This window comes from Ixodes scapularis, unplaced genomic scaffold, assembly GCF_016920785.2.
Source record: "Ixodes scapularis isolate PalLabHiFi unplaced genomic scaffold, ASM1692078v2 PGA_scaffold24__2_contigs__length_7659602, whole genome shotgun sequence".
Taxonomy (NCBI): Eukaryota; Metazoa; Arthropoda; class Arachnida; order Ixodida; family Ixodidae; genus Ixodes; species Ixodes scapularis.
This window is the reverse complement of record NW_024609851.1, coordinates 7,350,357-7,372,878: the sequence shown is the minus strand read 5'-3', so window position 1 is coordinate 7,372,878 and position 22,522 is coordinate 7,350,357.

Here is a 22,522-nt window from a genome sequence, read left to right as displayed (position 1 = left end):
TTTTTCACGTCCATTTTTATACAGTGTGTGAATTTCGCGAAACAGGTGACGAAGAATGGTGGGTAAAGTGTGCTCGCATGTTCTCGTGGATTTTGTGGACGTCGTAGGATTACCAGAAAGGTGGGTAAATATCGACAAATGCGCGTAAGAACAACATGAACGTGACCTGTCAAAAATATTCACCCTCATTATTTGATCGTCCGAACTGACATTGTCACGTATATTGCGTTCGATTCGGGTCCCAACACCGATAGTTTCTTCTTGTATTGCGATGTTATGTTGCAACATCGAATTGTATCGCTGTACGTCGGGTTTAACGTTTGGCGATCAACTTTCGCTGCATTACAACAACTGCAATAAACATTTGTTGGAAAACGATCACTCCAATAAGCCCGTCGTTATTTGTTTTTTTCATTGAAAGGTAGGTCGCGGGTGTTTCAGCTAGTTATTCTGAATGATTTGGTGGTTGTCTAGCATTTCAAGCGCGCGATGTTGTGTGTACTGTGTGCCGTACCAACAGCTGTATATACTTGCACTGTCGATAAATGTTAATATTTTTGCAACGCAGAACGTTTGTGTTCTGTGTGTATCCCCACCCAATATCTTTTTCTCGCGTATTGCCGTAAGGTAACTCGTGCAGCTTTCGATTTCATTCGCGCGATGTCGTATATGTGGACATACCGATATCCACATGCTGCTTTACAAAACGCTCAATCTCGTGTTACGTTTCCTCTTAGTCCGCCGTATATGCCGACGTAATTCATGTTGGTAACTTGGTATCCGTTCTCCGATATATGCACGCGATATATTGTATTCTCCTTTGGGCCCGTGGTCGACGACGAATACATACAGTGTGTCCATGTCGCTCACCAATACGCACGCGATGTCGTATTCTTTTCCAATAACCGCACAATGCATCGGGGTGTTGTGCACCAATATCGTATTGTATACCAATAACCGCAAGTTCTATCGAAATATTGTGCTCCGATATCGTGTTGTATACCAATAACCGCAAGTTACATCGGAATATTGCGCTCCAATATCCTGTTGTATACCAATAACCACACATTATATCGGGATATTGTGCTCTAATAAGAATTCCCATCGTGCGTATTGAGTTAATCGGATAACATTACCTTTTTATTGGTTTCCATCAACTTCATTGGAATATATTATTTCCAATAAGCCGAGTTCATATTGGTCTTTTTCAATAAGGATTTAAGTGAAATAAAGCAGAAGTGCTTGCGATCCTACAACATCTTAAGGTGCTGTCTCATATATCTTGGGGGTCTGACAGGCGGTACTTTCTACATTTATACAAAGCTTTAGTCCGGCCAGGCCTGAATTATTGAGCGATTGTTTATTGTTTGGCGTGACCTGTCACACTCAGGATATTGGATCTCGTACATCACCTAGGACTCCGGCTTGCCACTGGGACATTTCGCACATCACATGTATCAAGTTTGTACGTGGACACGCATCAGATGTCTTTTGAAAACGCCGAGAGTAGTCGAGCCTGTTTTTATTATTACAAAATGCTGTCTTATCTGAAAAATCCTGCTTACAGTATATTACACACCCCTCAGTTCTTCAATTAGTTTCAAAAAAGCGCTTAATAGTGCGTTCCCTAGGTTTTTGAGTTCAAAGTATTTGTAGCTCTCTCAACCTCCCTGCCCCGGTTGTTAGTGGTGTTATATTGCTAAAATCTACACAGAGAATTGCCCCTTGGAACGAGCTACCCATATGTTGTGACTGATCTTTCACCAAACCGAGTTAGAAGACCGTTTCTTCGCCTTTTCTTTAGCAAGAGTTTCTATTTGTGTAAGAAAAAAGATGTAGACGCTGCACCAGGTACTATACCGACGGGTTGAAATTTTTATTTACTGTTGGTTGTGCAGTTTATTCTAGTAACTCTGGAAGAGGTGTGCAGCTTGACTCAATGGCAAACGTCTTCACTGCAGAGCTGTATGGTAATTTATTATCCATTTAGCGTATTCTGGACAACAGTGTATTTAACGCAGTCATTTTTGTCGATTCACAAAATGTCTTATTTGCTATTTCCACCAGAGTTTCTACAAATAAAGTACTTACACGACATATTTTTTTTTAAAGTAAACCAAGCTCTTCGCTTTGGATGTAATATAGAATTTATTCAGGTAGGGTGTCACGTGGGAATTGCAGGGAATGAGAGCGATGATCGCTTTGCTGCATCTGCCACAAATTCAATATTATATTTTGCCCTGCCATACCAGAATTTTAAACCACTTTCAAAAAAATATTTTTTGAAGTTTTCGCCGCTAGAATAGGCGGCCGAAACACACAACAAACTCCACAGAAATAAACAAATGATAGGGATCTGCGAAAGCTCATTTTACAAAAACCATGATCTCGAACTTCTGCTTTGCCGCTTGGGAACAGGTCATTTACGTTTGACACATATGTACCTCCTCTGTGGCCAATAAGTTGCACTTTGCTCAGGTTGTGGGCAATTACTTACAATTTGACACATTCTATGGGGTAGTAGGTTTTATCATCAACTGCGCGTATCATATATTCCTGAACTTTTTAAAACCATCTTCCCTTTTATCTTAGGTTTTTACATGGTGACAAGGCTTTAGTACCACTTAGATGGGTTTTAGATTTTCTTAACAGGACTGGTTATCTACACCAGTTATACGAAGTTTCGGTAACTTAGCATCTGTTTTTCCTGAACCTATTAACATTTTGTTTCGCGCATTATGGCCTCTTACCGGACATTTAACCTAGTGTCAGATTGAGTATATTTTGAAACCCCGCCTTTCTGGCACTTAAGAGCTAGGCAACTGCTTATTTACTCGTCTGCTGCCGTCCTCTTGCCAACTTTTACTTTTTGGTTTTGTTGTCTGCAACAGCCAGTTCCATACGGTCGGACACACCATAGTTTCTTTAAAAGTTCAGCGCAAGAGGATTGTGCAGTAGTCACGCCTCATGCGTCCGGTTCGCTTGAACCGCAAGCACGTTCGTGCACGCCAGTTATCAGAACTTGTGTGTTGGCACTGTCTCATTTCATGCGCCATGCCGTCCGTCTGATGGCGTTCTTAAGCGTTATGCGGACGGTGAACTGTTGTCGACTCAATTTCCTCAAAACCATCCACTCAGCACGTCTGCCGGTCAACCTTATGAATTTATCAGTAGGGTGCAAAACGTTTCCAGACCGTGTCCTGCGTAAAGTGCAACAGCACCCACTGATTTCGCAGGCGGACCTCGGTGCAACTGGCGTCGATAATGACGCAGCGCAGACGTCTTACCTTAAACTTCTTGTCGCTGACGAATCTCTCCTTGGCTTTGGGTGTCAGAAGTTTCGCCAGCCACATAAGATTAATTTGAAAGGCGCAAAGCGCTGCGACATCATTCCGGACTAAGATGCACTTTGGTCTATTTCAGACATTACCAATTTTCTACAGCTGGCTCTTTAAGTCAAAGTTGAGAAGTTTCGAGTTCCTAAACGTCGTCCTAGTTGCGTAGGGCTGTATCACAATCTCGTACTCGTCGGCCGCATTACAAGCGAAAGTAGATCTGCGGCCGGCTAAGGCCGTTATCGCCGCTCTTGAGAAGATCATGATTCTTGTGACCGACCGCTATCATTTCTCAAAAAAGAAGCACACTGTGCAACTTAGATATTTTTATTGCTTAATCTATTTGTTCCTTTTTGTCTTTCAAATAACTAAATTTGGAGTCTCTGCACTTTTCTCAGAAAAAAAACAACATAACTAACCTGGATAAAAAGTTTTTTAGTACCGCTCGATCACGTAGGTTTGTTGAAGATAATGCAAACATAATGTTTATTTTTACAACTAGTACTAGTCACTTACCAGACTAGATAGCTCTTCCGTAGAACCGGCATTCTTGACCACCGCTCACTTTTTCCAAGAGTCGCCCAAGTCTAAATTCTTAGATCGACAAAATCAGCTCTCGTTGGCATTTCCGAAAGAAAATTGATGTTCGATCGCGACTTAAATAATATTCCAGTTTATTGGGGTCTCTACTTTTGCTTAAATACCACTTCAGTCACTATGAAGAGTTGATGCTTAAAGTAGATTTTATAGCGATACAATATTTTTTTACAAACATGATTTTTCTATTGGACTGTTCACGATCGTCTGCAAGAGCCTTCGCCACCCCCCTCCCCGCTTACCTCCTTGCCCCGCGATAGCCTAACCCATGCGAGTTAGCATCCAATCCGTACAGCAGTCATCCTAAAAGAAATTGCCAACGATCCTTCTGATTTCAGTTGCTCGCTCTCATAAAATCTATGCTTCCTAGGTATAAGAAAGGACGGTTCGGCTATTTCGTATGCATTTATGATAGACAACAGGGCGAAAAGCACATGACCAGGGAAAGATATTGAGACACAAAACGGGGCGCTGCACAAAAGAACTAATTGGGGGGAGGAAACTTTGTGCTTAGTTGTAGAAAAAGTCCACCAGTTTGCACAGCGACTAATCACAGCGCAGGAGGGCGGGGGCGAAACCGGAGCCGACCAATCACTGCTCAGCAGGACAGGGCTTTTTACGCTTCCTCCATTCTAGTGACCTATGACAGGCCTTGGGCATCGATGGCCACGCCCAGAGCAATCACTCACATAGGAGGCCCCGCCAAAAGGCCAAACGTGACTAATTGGAGCTCGTCGGGGTCCCGCCCCCGAGGCACGTACGCGGTATAGGTGTGAAGTCACATCCGCGGCGCGTGCCAGCCGCGTATCAGGCGCTCGCCAGACCCCTGGGCAAGGCACGTGGCAGAGATGTCATCACCAGGCGTTCACAGCCGCTGTCATCGCCTGATAAGAGCCACGTGACCTTACGGCACGTGGCTCTTATCATTTCGGCGCGGGAAAGTGTATTTGCGGGGCGTCAATGCTGCGGTCCAACGACGACAAATGTCACGTGATACTTTTCGAATCGCTGCGCCGTAAACTGCTTATTCGATAAAAAAAAAAAGGTTTTGCGGTGGCTGTTAATCGACCTCGGTATCTTGCCCACAGCACTCCGACGCTCTTTCACCTGAGCTACAAGCGCATTGTTTTTGTATTTATTACATTAAAATTACCAATAGAACAGCTCAAGGCATACATTCCTACATAGGTGTACTTATATACATTCAAACTATCTGCTGATAGTCATCGAGAAATTCGAAGAAAGAAAACTATGGCAACCTTTTTCGAATAGGGACACATGTCTAAAAGCGGCATAATGAACACAAATGTGACGAAGGGCATATAATTTTGGCGTTTCTTAAGGTGATTGTACAGATTACGTAGATATGACACAGTTTCTATGCCGTAGGAGTTTCTAGACCGTGGAGGATCAGCATTTCTATGAAAAATCTTTGTTTTAGAAAGCCTATGCAGACTGAGCCATGTGAACAGGTCATAAGGAAAAGTATCATTCTGGTTTAAAAACAAAAAAAAAACTTGTAGTATACACACAGATATTCAGACCTTTTTTTAATCTCCTTTTTAGGGCATCCCAAAACATATAGACATCGGTGCCAAAAATAAAGCAATCTTCTATTCTTTCAGGTTGGTTGCACAAATGGCAGTTCACTGACCAAGGGACCAATATGCCTTTTTCACGAAGCCAAGGCTTTACCGGCAACGTTGAATGTGGAGTTTGTAAAATAATAACTTCGCTGTCGGTGAGACATGCAGCTAACACACGCTTCAGGGCGTCATGTTCAGAGTCAGTACTGATCATACATCGGTACAGGGCCGCAGGAAATAGTGCATCGATGAGATGAACAAATAACGCTTTCCGCGTCACTTTGAATAAGTATTCTAAGTGCCAACGTGCTTTCAGGACCTATATACAGCTCACCACCTTGCCGAGGTATCCCAAGGGACGAGATGCGCTTGCAGACACTGTTGTCATTACCAAATATGGTAAGGCTCTTGAAAAATCTGCCTGCATGTAAGTTCGAAGGAAGTCATAAGACACAGTTCTGAAAAACAACAAATGTGATATAAGCTGTTTTAAAAAGATGTCCAAGAGTCCGAGACCGCCTTGCTTAAGTGAACGATAAGATAATCTCGTCTCATAGGTTTCCAAGTGGAAACCTATACAAAAGTTGCGAACACACTGTGATACTTCTGACTGTGGTCCCTAGTTCAACAAATCACCTGAAGTGCGTTCCAAAGTTGCGCTGCTAAGAAGGTATTACAGGGTTTCGCCCGTTTAAAAATAGACCAGGTATTTACTTTAATCATTGACGCTTGATTTTTCATCTTTTACATCCTTTCTGCTGAATAATGTACGATGTTCTTAAAACAGTTAAATTGGAGCTACTAAGTACTGAGAGGCAACGCTGCTCCATGAAATGGCAGCATACTTTGAAGGTGTTGTGGCACACTGCCCGCACTAGAAGCCAGTCAACTTTGGCTTGTTGATGAGCGCCCCAATTGTAGAACAGAAAGTTTGTGCTAAAGCGAAAACGTTGTCTATGCTTCGTTTGTCTTTACAGAAAAACGCAATGTCGTCCGCATATCTCAGGACCTTTACCTCCTTGAGTAGAAACGGTATCCTTTTACAGTAGGGCAGTTTAGTACGCTTAGACATAAGGGCTCTAAGTACAGTACAAACGAAAATGGGGACAGGGGGCATCCCTGTTTGCAGATGACTCTAAACGCATTGGACCTAGCAGGGAGCCATCAACCACAAACCTAGTGGTACACTTGCGGTAGCATATCTTTATGCGTTTAAAAGTGTTGGTCCTAAGCTCACATGGTGGAGGATATCTAATAAAAAGTATGGGAGACGCGATCAAACTATTTTGCTAAATACGCTTGATTCATAGTCCCATGGTCTGCATCAGCACAAGTCTATTATTGTACGAACTATGGGCATGTTTGTCTGTGTCGTTCTAACCTTAATTCCAGAGGTGTAGTGATTGCCAACAACACTGATGTGATGTATTGAAGTAGTTTTTTTCAGAATGTTTTCAGATTTTGTCGTCCACGTTGCAGAGTGATGTGCACATTGCACATAACTCCCGAGTTTATCGGCCCCCTTACGTTTTGGGATTAAAACCATATGGCTCTTACAAAAAAGGTTGTACTGTTTCCTGCTCATAAGCCTTCATAAAGACTTCAAGCAAAAGGGACTCAGGAGGTCTTCGTATTCGTTATAAAATTCTGCTGGGAGTCCATCGGGCTCTCGTGTTGTTTTAATTTGGTGATTCATATATAGCGCGTTGTACGTCCTCTAATTTAATTGGTCCACAAAAAGAATCGCACCTAAGCTGGCTGACCTGGGGTATCAACAAAACCATTTTGCATTTTCTCGATTTGTCGATTGTGTTTGCCCGAAGAGAGTCTGGTAGTGTTTTTCAAAAGCATGCATTATCTCAAGTTCGTCAGATATAAATGCCCGGTTACAATTCAGAAGCTGTATCCTTTTTGACTCTCTACTGCGAGTCTCACCATCAAGTGCTCGTCGAGTGGGGGTCGCGGAGGATAGAAAAAGTCTACAACGAAACCGTACTAGTGCTCGTTTGTGAGATTCGTATGGGACAATTTTCTTATAGTATTTCTTCATTACCTCGTGGAGGGTCTGTAGGTTGAGGAAAAGAAGATTTTCGTCTTCCCATACATGAAATGATGTTCAGCATGAGCATTTGATTGCTTCGTTTTTAATTTCTTGTTGAAAGGAGTCCCACTGGAAAAAAAAATACTAAAATGGTGCTTCGTGCTCGCTTTATAAAATTTTCTCGAACTCGCTTGCTAAACCCTTTGTCTTTTTGTCTCGTATTAAATTTTCATTAGGCCCGATTCGGTGGTGGTTTATGGTGCACGTCTCTAACAATACACACCCTTAGAAGGGTATGATGCGAAAAGAAAACTGGCTTAATGTCACAGGCACTCACTTGTGCAAAAAGGGAACTTGATAAATGAATGCGATCCAGTCTCGCATTGCATGTCGCAAGGAGATGAGTAAATCGGTTAGAAACGTTTCGCGAAACCACAACGTCAAGAAGATAGTAATAAGATGTGAGACTGTTCAAAGTTTTGGCATGGCTATCACGCCTTGTAGAAGGCACTGATCTGTCATTACACACACACACAATTAAAGTCTCGAAACAAAACAATCTGTCATCTGCTTGCCTGTATCAAGAAATGGGGCAAGTTTTAAAAAAAAAAGTGAAAGTCGTTTACCACTCCCTGTAACGCCAAATTGGAGCGCAGCTCTTGAGGAGGAGGGGGGAGGGTACTGAGGGCCACGTGTTCTCGGGGGGGGGGGAGGTCACGTGACCCCCCCCCGAGGTCACGTGACCTTGGTGGGGTCACGTGGGGGCAAACACGCCCCCTCAGAGGTCACGTGACCTCGGGGTGTCACGTGACTCCCCAGGTCACGTGACCCCCCGGGTCACGTGACCAACATTTTTCCGCTAGATTTAGCGGGGATATTTTTTCCGCTAGAGTTAGCGGGAAAGTTTTCCGCTAGATTTAGCGGGGAAACTTTTCCCGCTAGATTTAGCGGGGAAATTTTTCCGCTAGCGCGGAAATTTTTTCCGCTAGATTTAGCGGGGAAATTTTTTCCGCTAGATTTAGCGGGGAAATTTTTTCCGCTAGATTTAGCGGGGAAATGTTTCCGCTAGATTTAGCGGGGAAATTTTTTCCGCTAGATTTAGCGGCGAAATTTTTTCCGCTAGATTTAGCGGGGAAATTTACCCATAATGCACCGCGCGGTTACGCCGACGGCGACGCCGACGGCGACGCCAACGGCGACGGCGACGCCGACGCCGCTCAAGCCGGAAACGGGCGCCTAAGAGCTGCGCTCTAAAATGAAAGCCGTTTAACACTCCCTGTAACGCCGAATTAGAGCGCAGCTCTTGAGGAGGAGGGGAAGGCACGGGGTGTGGGGTCACGTGACCTGGAGAGCCACGTGACCTGGAGGGCCACGTGACCTGGAGGGCCACGTGACCTGGGGGGTCACGTGACCTGGAATTCACGTGGCTTCGTGGGGTTGCATGCAACTCAGGTTGCATGCAACCCGAGTTGCTTGGGGGGTCACGTGACCTGGGGGTCACGTGACTTCGGGGGGTTGCAATCCTCAGATTGCACGCAACTCAGGTTGCATGCAGCCTGAGTTGCAACACGTCGTTACGGCGACATGCAACGCTGAGTTGCATGCAGCTCACGTTGCACGCAACCTGAGTTGCCTGCAACGCGTCGTTGTGGCGACATGCAACACTGAGCTGCATGCAACCTGAGTTGCATGCAACGCGTGGTTACGCCGACGGCGACGGCGACGGCGACGCCGCTCAAGCCGGAAACGGCCGCCTAAGAGCCGCGCTCTAAAAAAGTGAAAGCCGTTTAAAACTCCCTGTAACGCCTAATTAGAGTGCATCTCTTGAGGAGGAGGAGGGAAGGGTACTGGGGGGTCGGTCAAATCACCTCGGGAGGGGGGGGTTACGTGACCTGGGGGGGGGGGGGGGCGTCACGCGACCTCGGGGGAAGGGGGGGTCACGTGACTGGGGAGTCACGTGACCTGGGGAGTCACATGACCTGGGGGTCACGCGACCTCGAGGTCACGTGACGATAACGTCATCAGTGACGTCACTGATGACGTTATCGGGTTATTGCATGCAACGCGCAGTTACGCAAACAGCGTCGGGCGTCGCCGTTGGCGTAACCGCGCGGGTCATTATGGGTGCACTGATAACGTCATTGGTGATATCACTGATGACGTCATCAGTCACGATGACGATGCGGATGCCAATGACGTCATCAGTGATGTAGCCGATGACGTCATTCGTGATGATGACGATTGCGATGCGGATGCCAATGACGTCACCAGTGACGTCACTGTTGACATCATCAATGACAATGACGATGCGGAGGCCGATGACGTCATCAGTGATATCACCAATGACGTTATCAGTGCACCCATAATGCCCCGCGCGGTTACGCCAACGGCGACGCCCGACGCCGCTCAAGCAGGAGACGGGCGCCTAAGAGCTGCGCTCTAAAATGAAAGCCGCTTACAACTCCCTGTAACGCCGAATCTGAGCGCAGCTCTTGAGGAGGGAAAAGGGGAAGGTACGGAGAGGAGGGCTATGCTCCTCCTCCTCTCCTCCCATTTAGCGGAATATTTTCCTCTAAATTTAACGCAGAAATTTTTCCGCCAGATTTAGCGGGGAAATGTTTCCGCTAGATTTGGGGGGAATTTTTAGAGCGCAGCTCCTAGGCGCCTGTGTTCGGCTTGAGCGGCGTCGGCGTAATTCCGCAGTGCATTATGGGACACGTGACGTCAGCGATGACGTGATCAGTGACGTCACTGATGACGTTATCGGCATAAGCATCGTCATCGTCACCATCACTGATGACGTCATCAGTGACATCACTGACGACGTCATCGGCATCGTCATCGTCACCTGACCCCCCCTGGTCACGTGGCTTCCCAGGTTACAGGGCCCCATAGGTCACGTGACCGCCCCCGTGGTCGCTTGACCCACCCCCCAGTACCCTTCCCTCCTCCTCCTCAAGCGCTGCGCACTAATTCGGCGTTACAGGGAGTTGTTAACGGCTTTCACTTTTTCCGCTAAATTTAGCGGGGAAATGTTTCCGGTCGATTTGGTGGAAAACGTTTTCCGCTAGATTCAGCGGGAAAATTTTCCGCTAAATTTAGCGGCAAAATATTCCTGCTCGTTCTAGCGGGAAACTTTTTTCGAAAGATTTAGCGGGGAAATTTTTCCGCTAGATTTAGCGGGGAAATTTTTGCGATCAATTTAGTGGAGAACTTTTCCGCTAAATTTAGCGGGCAAAATTTTGCGCTGAATTTAGTTAGGAAATTCACCCATAATGCACCGCACCGTTACGCCGACGCCGACGCCGACACCGCTCTAGCCAGAAACGGGTGCCTAAGAGCTGCGCTCTAAAAAAACGTATCCCTCACTTGCCGTTATAAGCGTAAATACACTGTAGATGAAAACAAATGCCCTGTAAGAGAAAATCACAGCATATAAACATTTCGTTGTCGCCAACGATATGTGAAAGTGAAGAATAACCGAGGCTTTTTTTTAACCAAAAGGCACAATCCCGACACGTTATCAGCATGAGTGACACATACCTCGTATGTCAAAAGGAAAGGGTCCAGCGCTCGAGCGGTGTCCTCGTCAGATGATACCCTTGTTTCCTAAATGGCAACAAAGCATATCTGTCCTTTTAAAAAGAGCGTATATACTTAGGACTGTCGGCACGTGAACACAGTCCTCTGAGGTTGATGGCAGCGAAACTGAGGGGAGGGCGTGCCATGCGGTACGAGTGGTTATGCAGGTAGACCAGCACTCTTTTTCATCTCGTTGTCCGGCTGTGGAGCCAGGCTGTAAGGGTCTTCTCGGAGCGCTGCTGGCTTACCCGCTTTTCCTCCCCTCCCTCTTCATTCTTGCTCTCCTTCTCGGCACTCATTCCGGAGGGCTGGGACGACTCTGCCTTAGGAGCGGGTCTCTTGACGGATGGTCCACTGGACGTGGTGGAAGGCTCCCGACGAGGCAGTGCATGTTGGCTGCAAGACGGCACTTGTGTTACCTTCAAGAGAGGGTACTCGTCTTCTGACCAGTTTTGCGTGTTTACTGTCATGGTTATTGCAGAGACTTCTTTGCTCGGCTCTGAGGGAACATTCTGTGAGACGGGATCGGTCGTTTGTGCTTCTTGGGAAGCAGTTTCTCTTTGTCTTTGGTGCTACGGAAACGATGACTTCTCCTCTAACGTCAACTATCTCACTGATGTCCATTAGGTGATTTAAAACGATTTCATCAAGAGGGTTCAAGCCTGTTGGAGCTCGTCGGCGTATGTCGATACACAACCGTCTGTAGGGCGTCCATAGTGGCGGCATTCGCCGCACAGAGAAGTGCTGCAATCTCGACGGATGTGTCTGTTTTAGTTGCATCAGACACAAAGCGGAGCGTGGCCAGGAACGATCATGGGGCTTCGGCAGCCAAAACCTGTGAGTTGGTGAGGGATTTGAGTTGCGTTCATTCTTGACGGAGTGTTAACGTTACTTCCTCTTTAAAGTCTCCATTTGCTTAATCCCTAGGCAACTCTATTTTTTGCAAACAATTGAGCGAACCGTTCCGTAGGGTGCTAGCGTCTCTTCGATTCTTTTGTCCTCCATGTAGACCGGAAACTACTACAACTTGAGCTTAACATTCCTGTTTTCTGGGTCGATGACTATGCATCTTTGCCCCTTCACACAGAGCTCGGCGATTTTGATGAGCTTGGATTTCGACAAAGCGTTAGTACAGGTAACCATCGATACGTGGCTTATTTTAAATTTGGCGAATTCCGATGATATCTTGAGCCTCAGCCACCTCTCCTGAGGCATCATGGAAGTCAGGTGCGCGGTACACTCTAAAAAAAAACGTGCCAACTAGCACCTTCTAGGGTTCTTTCGCTTGTCCAATGGGCGGCACCCTTAAAGGTGCAAAAAAGAACCCACAAAAAGGGTTCTTTCTAATGAACCCTATTTAGGGGTTCTTTTCGGATTGTTTATTGGTTCTTCTTAATGAACCCGATTTGTGGTTCTTTTCAGAACGCTTCTGGGTTCTATTTAACGAACCCTATTTCGGGGTTCTTCTAGGATCCTTTTTTGGTTTTTCCTAATAAACCCTATTTCAGGTTCTTTCCTGAACCCTTTTTGGTGCTCTTGATGAACCCCATTTCGGGTTCTTTCCAGAACCCTTTCGGGTGCTCTTAAAGAACCCTATTTCGAGTTCTTTCCAAAACCCTTTTTGGTGCTCTTAATGAACCCTATTTCAGGGTTCTTTTCGTACCCTTTGTTGGTTCATCTTAATAAACCATATTCGGGTTCTTTCCAGAACCCATCTTCGTGCTCTTAATGAACCTTATTTTGAGGTTCTTTACGGATCTTTCTTTGTTTTTTCTTTATGAACCCTATTTCATGTTTTATCCGGAACCCTTTATGGTTCTTTCAATAAATCCCGACTTCTTACATTATGTTAGCATTAATTTAGTAAACCATATTTTGTACTTCTAACCCTCTTTTATGACAAATCGTTTTTTTTTACATTCCTAGTTAGTTTTTAGAAAATCGTATTTTGTATTTCTTGCTCCTCAATGTGAATTTTTTTCTACCAACCAAAATGTCTTTAGATTGTTCATTAATCACTAGCTCTGGGCCTTTTTGACAGGTTGACAAACATCAGTCTGGCCAGCGTCAAGACACTTCATTCCTCTTCGTAATTAACTAAGTGACAGGCAGAAAAGTAAAGATCACGACAATTCATATACTTTATTGGGGTCACAAAAATTGATTCTTCTGTTCGCAGTAAGAAAACTAACAAAATTTGAAACAGTTTTAAGACGAGACGGTTATCACTGCCAGCAACATGCACACAGCTTCTACTGTTGTTCTGATGCCGCTCACTGTCAGGACACCGTCCGAAAAGATGTCAAATTTATTTTCCTGGAGATGGATCAGTGGCATCAGTGTCCGGACTTCCTACAACAAGAAAGCAAGAATATAAACACATGCATTTTCCTCTGTATAATTATGCTGCGAGTTCCTCATTCGCGACGCTTTTACATCAACTATAATAGTATAGGTTTCACTAAGCATTTTATTTCTCGTTTAGCCTTACGCTCTAAAACATACCCGCAGATGTGATTTCCTTTAAAACATTTAGTGGGTCAATCAGTGCGATCTAGAGGGCGCGACCAGCTGAAAATATGCTGTGACTTAAAAATGAAGTCTTTAACGTGACACTGAGCTTGAAGCCAGCACGTGGAACGTCATACTCAGCGACATCTCTCGCTTCATTCATATGTCTAAACATGCTTTGGCTTTTTTATTCGCCGAGCTCTCTTCATAATTGGTGTGATTGGCTTCTCGAGCGTTCTGTGGGAAAGCAGATGCACAGGAATTTTAAGCATGTTTCAAGAAACGTTATTTCTACCCATATTACATCCTTCTTGCCATATAGTCAGTAACAGGTTAGAAAAAATCTACGAGCTGGAGAGGAGGAAGCGACAGAAGCTTGTAGGGGAGAGGAGAAACCTTCTCTCTATTCCAAGCGTCTGTCGGCTTTCTTCTTTCAGACTTTTCTTAACCTGTCATTGACTTTAGTCGCTAAAATGTCCTTTAAATTATTTTCAGAAAATAAAGCAAGGATATGTTTTATATTACTGGCTCGTATATAGGGAAATATAACCCTGACAAGCTTGCATTACCATCTGTGACAATGCACTATACTCGGCGGTGACTTGGGCAACTTTTTTTGGCAACGTAGTCGGAGTTAAAAACGCCCGCGCATCTTGAGCGCCAATCACGGCTATGCACACGCTCTCTTCAGAAACGTCAAAGAAAGTTGTTTCCGAGTATAAGTTAACCCTATTTTAAACGAATGGCGCCGATAAGCGGTCATCAGTTCGTAATAAGGTAGTAAGTTAACTCAGCATATTTATGGTGGACGAAGTATAAACCCCTGCGCCGTCGCAGTCTGAAGCTTGTGACATATTACAAAACCACCAACTTAAGTACACCTTCAAGCAGCTCTTCGAGGTTCAGGGTGACGTTTTTTTCCTTTGAGCAACACCAGTGTAGAAGCTGTAAATGCCTCCATCTTGGCTCTCATATCCTCCGGTGTCTTTGCCGAACGGCAGTTTAACGTCTTGTAGTAACTGAAAAATAAACAACGAATGGAGAGTGTTGCTGGTTTACAAAAGTACATTTATGCGCTATAGATTTGCACACACGGATTGCTTACACACACACACACATATATATATATATATAAACTAAATGATCACTTACTGTCACTAGAGTGGAGTAGGGCTGCGCGTCAATTAAAATAATTTCGATTTATGCTTTCTTTTATATTGATTAGTTAATCAATTTATAGGTCCCGCTGATCTCCAGGTGTGATATTGTATCTCAGAAGAGGCCTAGAACAACCGATTTTTTATTTGACAAGTTTTTACTACGTCTTATAATGGGTACTACATAGCAACTTGTCACTGTGCCTCGTACAGAAGTAAGGCATGACAAACATTTAAAATAAAATATCTGTACATATTTGTACAATAACAAGTTCAAATAGCAACTTGCCATTGTGCCTCATACACAAGAAAAACATGGCAAGCCTTTAAAATAAAATATTTGTACGTTATCATTTAAACTTCAAAACCACTCGAGATAATAATCATAACACACTTAAGTAGCCATCAGAAACAATTGTGTTATAACCACAGAAAAAGAATAAACGAGTATTCTTACTTTTTTGTTTATAAGACTTTTCGTATTCAACTATAATATATAATATTTCAGCGGCATATTGGTAATTCAACCAATATGCCGATTAAACTCACTTGATTGAGAGTAAAACGATAGTTAATTAATCGTAATGTTAATTATGTCATTGTCTAGCCTTATTACGAGGTAAAATTTTATCATTTAGCACGTATCAAAAGCCCTTATCTCATTCACAGGCGATAAAACGGGTAGTAAGAAACTTTTGAAGCCCTGATGACCTGTAAAAATCTCAAAACTTGAAGACTAAATATAAAGAAGACAATGTTGAATTACCATTCCGGGAATCGTCATTGCCGGAAATTCCTCAAGGACTGTGCGGCTGAGGATCAATTCTTGGCAATACTGAAACGTCCGTATCATGCGGTCTTGTATCAGGTCGACGTTCAGGGCACTGTAGTTATCTCTTCTTTCGTGAGCAGGACATGGCGGCGAACACTCACGGCGTCTTCACATTTGTCAGTATCAACGAATCCCTAAAACAAAAACAATTTGTTACGTTTATGCGCCGTCTACGCATGTAAGCTGTTCACATAATAGTTGCGGCACTAGATATAGGACCAAGTAAAACAGTTCTTTTCATCAAACATACATCCACATTTGTGCAAACACAATATGCGCAAAAAATTCGCGCCTGTTGATGTCCGCACAACACTCCGAGAGCCAATCGTCTCAACCTGCGAAGTCCGCTCAGCGAATGACGACACGGGACATACGTTTCGACCAAAGAATGCAGTCTGCGCTGTTACATTAAGCGATGCAAGCGTGACGTTTTCCATTTCGTAATGTCACAGCGTAGACTGCATCTTTGGGTCTAACCAAATGTTCGGCATCGTCATTAGTTGAGCGGTGCCGTAAACCGCAGTGATTGGCTCTCGGAGTGTCATGTCCGGTCAAAAACGGAAACGTTTACAGCACATATTCGCTCGCGTTTATTGCGGCTATAAATACGGAAACATTAGTTAATTAAAGCCCGGTAACATAATTTTTTACATTTACGAAGAGATATCATTGATCATTTCATTCGCGCTGTAAATTCGAAGTTCTGTTCTTGAGATCTTTCTGGCGGAAAGGTCGAACTCAGTATTTTGTCATATTATATAAAGTCAGTATTGTAGTAATGAGATCAGTGTTCGCTGCAAAAACGTTTTTCTCTTGTGCAGTTCAACACACGAGAGTATCAAAATAATGTTTTGTTTTTTTGCAATGTGCTTGTTTGGACTACTCCAAGCAAAAAATAGCATAAAAACAAATTTCAAACGACAAGTAGCTTAATTAATAAGAGGCCGCCCCCTGTCCTACGTATTCTGCCTATGCGTCAAACAATTTCTGGCCATATTGAGCGCTACTGTAATTATAGCAATTTTTAAGAGAAATTACAAATATTGCCTGCTTAAAGGCGGGCGCTCAAAATTTTCTTCAGCGTGGCAGAAGATTCCCCCTCTTTTCTTTTTTTCCTCCTCCCCTTTCCTCCTCCATTTTCCTCCTCGCTTTTTTAGGCCTTCTTGCAGGAGTGCTAATGGGCTTAGCGGTTCCCCGACAAAATCTGCTTCAATTCCAAACACCAGGGATTAGTTAGGCCGGCTGGATATGAGCTCGGAAGGGTTCGGGCTGGCTCGCTTTTCTCCTTTTTTTTTTTTTACTTTTTTCTGCAGCTCTAAAACACACTCAGATAGTCAACACCAACTAGGCCAACAAGTTCTTTTACATTCAGATACTTCCGCATGCGGCCACATACGCTACAACACCGCATATTTATCTCGAGTGAACGGAACTTGAACATCACAGCAGAAGGAAAAAAGATGGGTATTTTTATCCGAACTTTGAGCTCCACCCAGAGAGTTGAAAATTGGTCGTTCTAACAACGGCACACTGAAGAGTGATTGTATCACTATTATGTTTTTTTTTCTTTTTGTTTTTTGTACAAAGTAATAATCATGAGTAATTACAACTCAGATATTGCAGTCAGAGCGACACAGTCTGACCATTTCTTGGGCATAATATATAGGTTCGTACAAGGGTGTTTTCTAGAGTGACGGCTGAAGCTACTAGGAAGAGTAAAAACAAACTTCCATAAAAACTGAAACGGTTTATGGTATATTTCATCTATCTTCAGCCTTTGAAAATAATTTCTTCATGGCCAAACGTGCATTTAGTTTCAAATATGACTGAAAACTCGACAGCAGACAAATATCTGGCGTATCAGCAAAGAGAGCGGGAAATACGGAGATTGAACCGCAAAATCACAATTTTCTTCGCGTAAAATAGTGCAATTAGCAATAGTAGCATATTGTGCCATTTATTAAAAGACAGCAGGTATTACGAAGTTTTCATTCTCTTCTGTTCCCATTTGATCGCTGATTAAGAAATGGAATGCCCAGATAGCCTCTGCAGCACTTGCATCATAATTGTTCGGGGCTCTGTCAGGGTGAGCAAGGGCCAGCGACCATCTCCAAAAAAAAAAACAAAAAAAAAACCCAGGAGTTTGGAAGGTGCAGTACCGCAACTTTTGGGGCTGCTTGGCTAATTTAGGCGTCTGGCGTTCCCCGCCTACTTAGAAAAGAAGCGGAACAGCGGCCAGCTCAACGTCGTTACCAAGCGGGAAATCATGCCGAAATGTGTCCATGAACACGTGCGAGATCTTTACCCGAACCCAGCCGGGATTCGCCACAATTGCTATTTAATCTATGAAAAAAAAAACTATAAAAAGGGGTAGACTTAAACTATTTGTCAATTTTTGAATATAGTGATGCGGACTAACTTTCCACAAGTACAGAAAGAAATGCAGTAGAAATGCAGAGCTTCATTGTGTTCTTTATGTCCATACTTGTCTTTCGCGCTCTACGCCAATTAAAATAAATTCTGCAATATCTGTAGATTATGCCAGGTTATTTTGTCTCTAAAAGAAAAGTAATCAAGCAAGTTCGGTATCGTGCCACCCCCCCCCCCCTCCCCAATTTGTGCAAATACAATTTTATTTGGAATTCAACGTCAAAACAGCACTTCCGCGGGAAATAATGCATCCGTCATTCTTCGCCTTCCTAAAGCTATGAACTACCAATCTCGGCTACAGGACTTTTGGGTCGACAAAATATCACGCTCAGTAGAAAATTCGCTTTTTCTACCAAAAGTGCAGGAAATTATTTATTTTTCAAACAGGTCGCGTGGTGATGCGTGTTTGAGTGTAGGACCGTCGACTGGGCACTGGTTTGCGCCAATAGTGCAGTGCTTCCTTTCATGCTGCCTGCGACGAGTGTTGAAATTTGAATATAGTAGAAATAAAATTAACTGACACTCTTAGAATTATTTTAAACTTGCGCTTTTTTCAGGCATTAAGATTTTGATCATACCTTTTATTCATTGTCGTCTTCGATGAGGGAACAACTCGCCGAGGAGGCCGCGCTGTCCGCGTACGCGGCTTGACAGATAAGGTCGTGAATGCTTTTCAGGAATCTTTAAAGTTTAAACATGAAAATGAAAGACGCTTAGAAATTTCTGTAACGCAAAATTAGAGCGCAGCTACTTTACGCCAATGAAACCAACTTTATGTTTTGGGCAGACGTCTTGTGAGAGGTTGAGTATTTTTACTTATGCCTAATAAATTAAATGTTTAGGACTAATTATCAAACGTTTTTAAATGTATTAACAACCGAAATGTCAGTTGGAAAGTTCTAGAGCTCCTGTCTGCAACGTGATACGGCTCGCGTGACTTTCTTCTGACTAGTAATAAAGCTTATGAAACATGACAAAATACCCCTTGATAAAGCGCCCGCCCCATAATAAACTCAATTTCGAATTGTTTTTATTTGTTTTGGATTTGTGTTTATAGGCCGTAAAAAAAGAGATGCATGCAAGACGCGCCCCCTACGCTTTATTTATATCACAAAAGAACTGCCCTCTGTTTTATATACAACGTTGGTTGTTGTTTTTTTTTTCACCTACTTGATATTACAGAAAACGTGCAAATTAAAGTTTTGTGGATGTAAGCTATACGGCCAGGCGAAGATTGGGTTCAAGAAAGAACGCAACAAAAACCGACTGACTACCTAACATTTGTTAATGAAGTTTTTGATTATAAAAGAAAACGGGATAGTTGATTTATAAAGTTGTTGGGCATAATCGAAAGCCACCAAATTGTCCAATGAAAATTAGCGCCATTGCGGTTTGTGTAGGTGAGTTATACGGCCAGGCGAGGATTAGGTTCAAGAAAGAACGCAACTAAAACCGACCGGTTGCCTCAAATTCGCTAATTAACCTTTTAATAAGAAAAGAAAACGGCATCGTGTATTTAGAAAGTTATTGGCCATAATCGTAACCCACCAAACCGTCCATTCTTAAAAAGATGTAACGCGCGACGCGCGTACACTATTGTACGGCGTCCTTATACGGCGTCCTCCTAATTTGAGTGCGAAAATATAGTTCTGATTTTATTTGGCCTCCATCTCCGCGTGGCACAGCCTAACGCCATGAAGCCAAAGCGAGAAATCATGCGCGTCACTGTGACAACGCCACTGTAGAAGGGGCGACGAGTGCGGCGGCCGAAAAGATTGCGGTAACACGATTCGCGTCCAAATTAGGCTTTTTAGGACGCCGTGAACCACTTCACGTGCATTACGTCTCTTTAAAAATGAATGATTTGGTGTTTTTAATGACTACAGATAAGGTACAAACCGCGATTGCGTAGCTCCGACGTCTTTAAAAAAAAATGTGTAGTCGTTAAAAAAAAAATATCGCCCTTTATAAGCACGATTGCAAGGGAGTTCTTTACGTCCGGCGACATCATTACGGCACGGAAGGAGGCGTTGACCACAGATCGTACGTTGTGTATGATCTGTGGTCACTGTTTTTTTTTTCGTACGAGAATGAGCAGACATTTGATACCAAGTAAAATAGATTTAGCATTCACGAAATTCGGCTTGCTTACTTGCTTCAAATCGATATTTGATTTGATTACACTTATTTTGTACCCGAAACGCCTACTTTATTCCCTAATGAGTTACAAGTGATAATTATTTTTTTTTGTCGTGCGAATTCATCACAATTAATTATTAACAATCGGAGGTATGCGATTACGCGGAGGAGGCGCATTTGAAGATATTCAAAATTGTTCGGAATACACAAACGACTTCAAACGTCTTGCTTTTTCGTGTGGGTGTGTTGCACATTCATTGTAGTTTTGCGCCTTTACAAATTTGTATGCAGTTTTTTTGTTCTTTTTTTTCGGGGGGGGGGGGGGGAATAAAGTACACATGCGATTTCCGCAGGTACAGATTTCTTCAAATAAACATTAATTCAATGACCCGTTTGGTTTATACAAATGAGTACGAAAATTGGTTTATACTAACATTTCTTGCTAAATAAAACACGGTGAGCAGTTACGTTTGCAAACGAACGCCAGTGTTCAGACCGCTGAAGCAGGTGGTCCGGGAGTCAAAGGCATCGAAGTCTGTATCATCTGTGGTCGGAGGCGAAGATTATCTCGGCTTCAAATTGCACGCGACTTGGTAAATAACTACGGCATTCCACCTCTCTAAGCTTTCAAGGACTTGACAGCTCAAACGGGCAGCTTTGTTTCCACAGAATGGCACACCCAATTTCTCGCGTGCAAAGCCTTTCGAACCTGGTCATTGTGTCCCTCTATCCGGTAGAAGACTTAAGTGTCCTTCGTTTTCGAAAGATCGCTTTATCTCTTTCCTGCCTGCAACAAGCACCCTTTTCGCTCTCTCCAGGCCGGAAACTAGCTCTGAATTTCTTTTCTTATTTTGCAGGGGGTGCTTTTGGTTTAGAAAGCGCGCTTCATAGAGATCTTCCCAGAAATCAGTTCTTTTTTAGCGAAAATAACCCTTTTTTGCTCATTCGGCTCCTTTTTTTCTGAGAGTGTAGGGCCTCGCGGCAAAATCTGCATGCAGAAAAACGGAGTCTAGGCTCAAATTACCTGTGACTAGATGAAGTAAGACGGGCCGTCTTACTTCATCTAGTCACAGGTAATTTGAGCCTAGACTCCGTTTTTCTGCATGCATTATTTGCCGGTATACATTTGTCATAGTTTCCGAAGAACTGGCCGAAGCCTGAACATTTTCCCGGCCAGTGGCCGGTGTAGTTCCCATGAAGAACATTAAGTGCGTCCGTTCCAAACGGTTCCTTTTTTTTCCTTCGTGATGCAAGCACGTTGCCTCCGCGACATCTTAACTTGTTCAAGCTATCCGCATATCGCGCGCGCGCGCAATTCAGACCACGTGTCAAAGCTCTCATGCCACTTGGCTTTTGTAGCCTGGTGAATAAAGGAGAAATATCAATACGGTTAACACAAATGTTCGTGCGAGTTGGTTGCTCATGACGTACTGGGGGAACAGTGCACCGGCAAAACAGTCACTGAAGTCAGCACACACACACAAAAGAAGAAAGCACTTACACAGCGCTGACTAAAAACTCTCTGAGGGGATCGCTGGCCGAGTGTTCTAGCGCACACCAGCTCTGATCACGTGGAGCGAAAGCTCGCGCTGCAGAGCCCAGAAATAGTGGGTTCAATCTCCACCCCTGCCCGTTTTAATCTAAATGAGCATCATACTGGCGTGTGGTCGCTTATCACTACTGCGTGATGCACGTTAAAGTACCCATGCTAGCGGCTGTACTGCAGTGGCTAAATTTCTAATCTACAGCTGGGAGACTCGTCGCCCGTTGAGGCAGACCAAGTTCCAGGCTGTATATTCATACACAGGGATGGGCAGTATTTCAAATAGAAGTATTTGAAATACGTATTTCAAATACTTTGTGTATTTCGCATTTGTATTAATTACAAATTGGGTAATGTATTTGACGTGTGCATTTAAATACTAAAACCTGGGTATTTCAAATACAATTGTAATTAAATACAATTTTGTGGCCGAAAATACATCCGTCAAATTTATTGTCACTGTCGAGAGCAGAAAGAAAACTACATTCTGCACCGAATGCAGTGTCTCTCAATCAAGCACAAGCGTTTAGTTACTTTGTGATTAGGGTGCTAGTCCAGGGCAAGAATAGTGATAAAATCGACGTTCACAGGCGTATAGGTTTTTGTACATGAACTCAAAGCGGCGCCAAAAGCCGGCGCCGCCATGTTGCACGCTCAGGCGTGCCCGCGTGATGCCCCACGATAAGCTCGTGATAAAGAAGATCGTGCTTGGATTCGGACGGGGCTGGTCGTGTCTGTTTTTTTTATCCTGAGCCGGCGTTCTCGGACC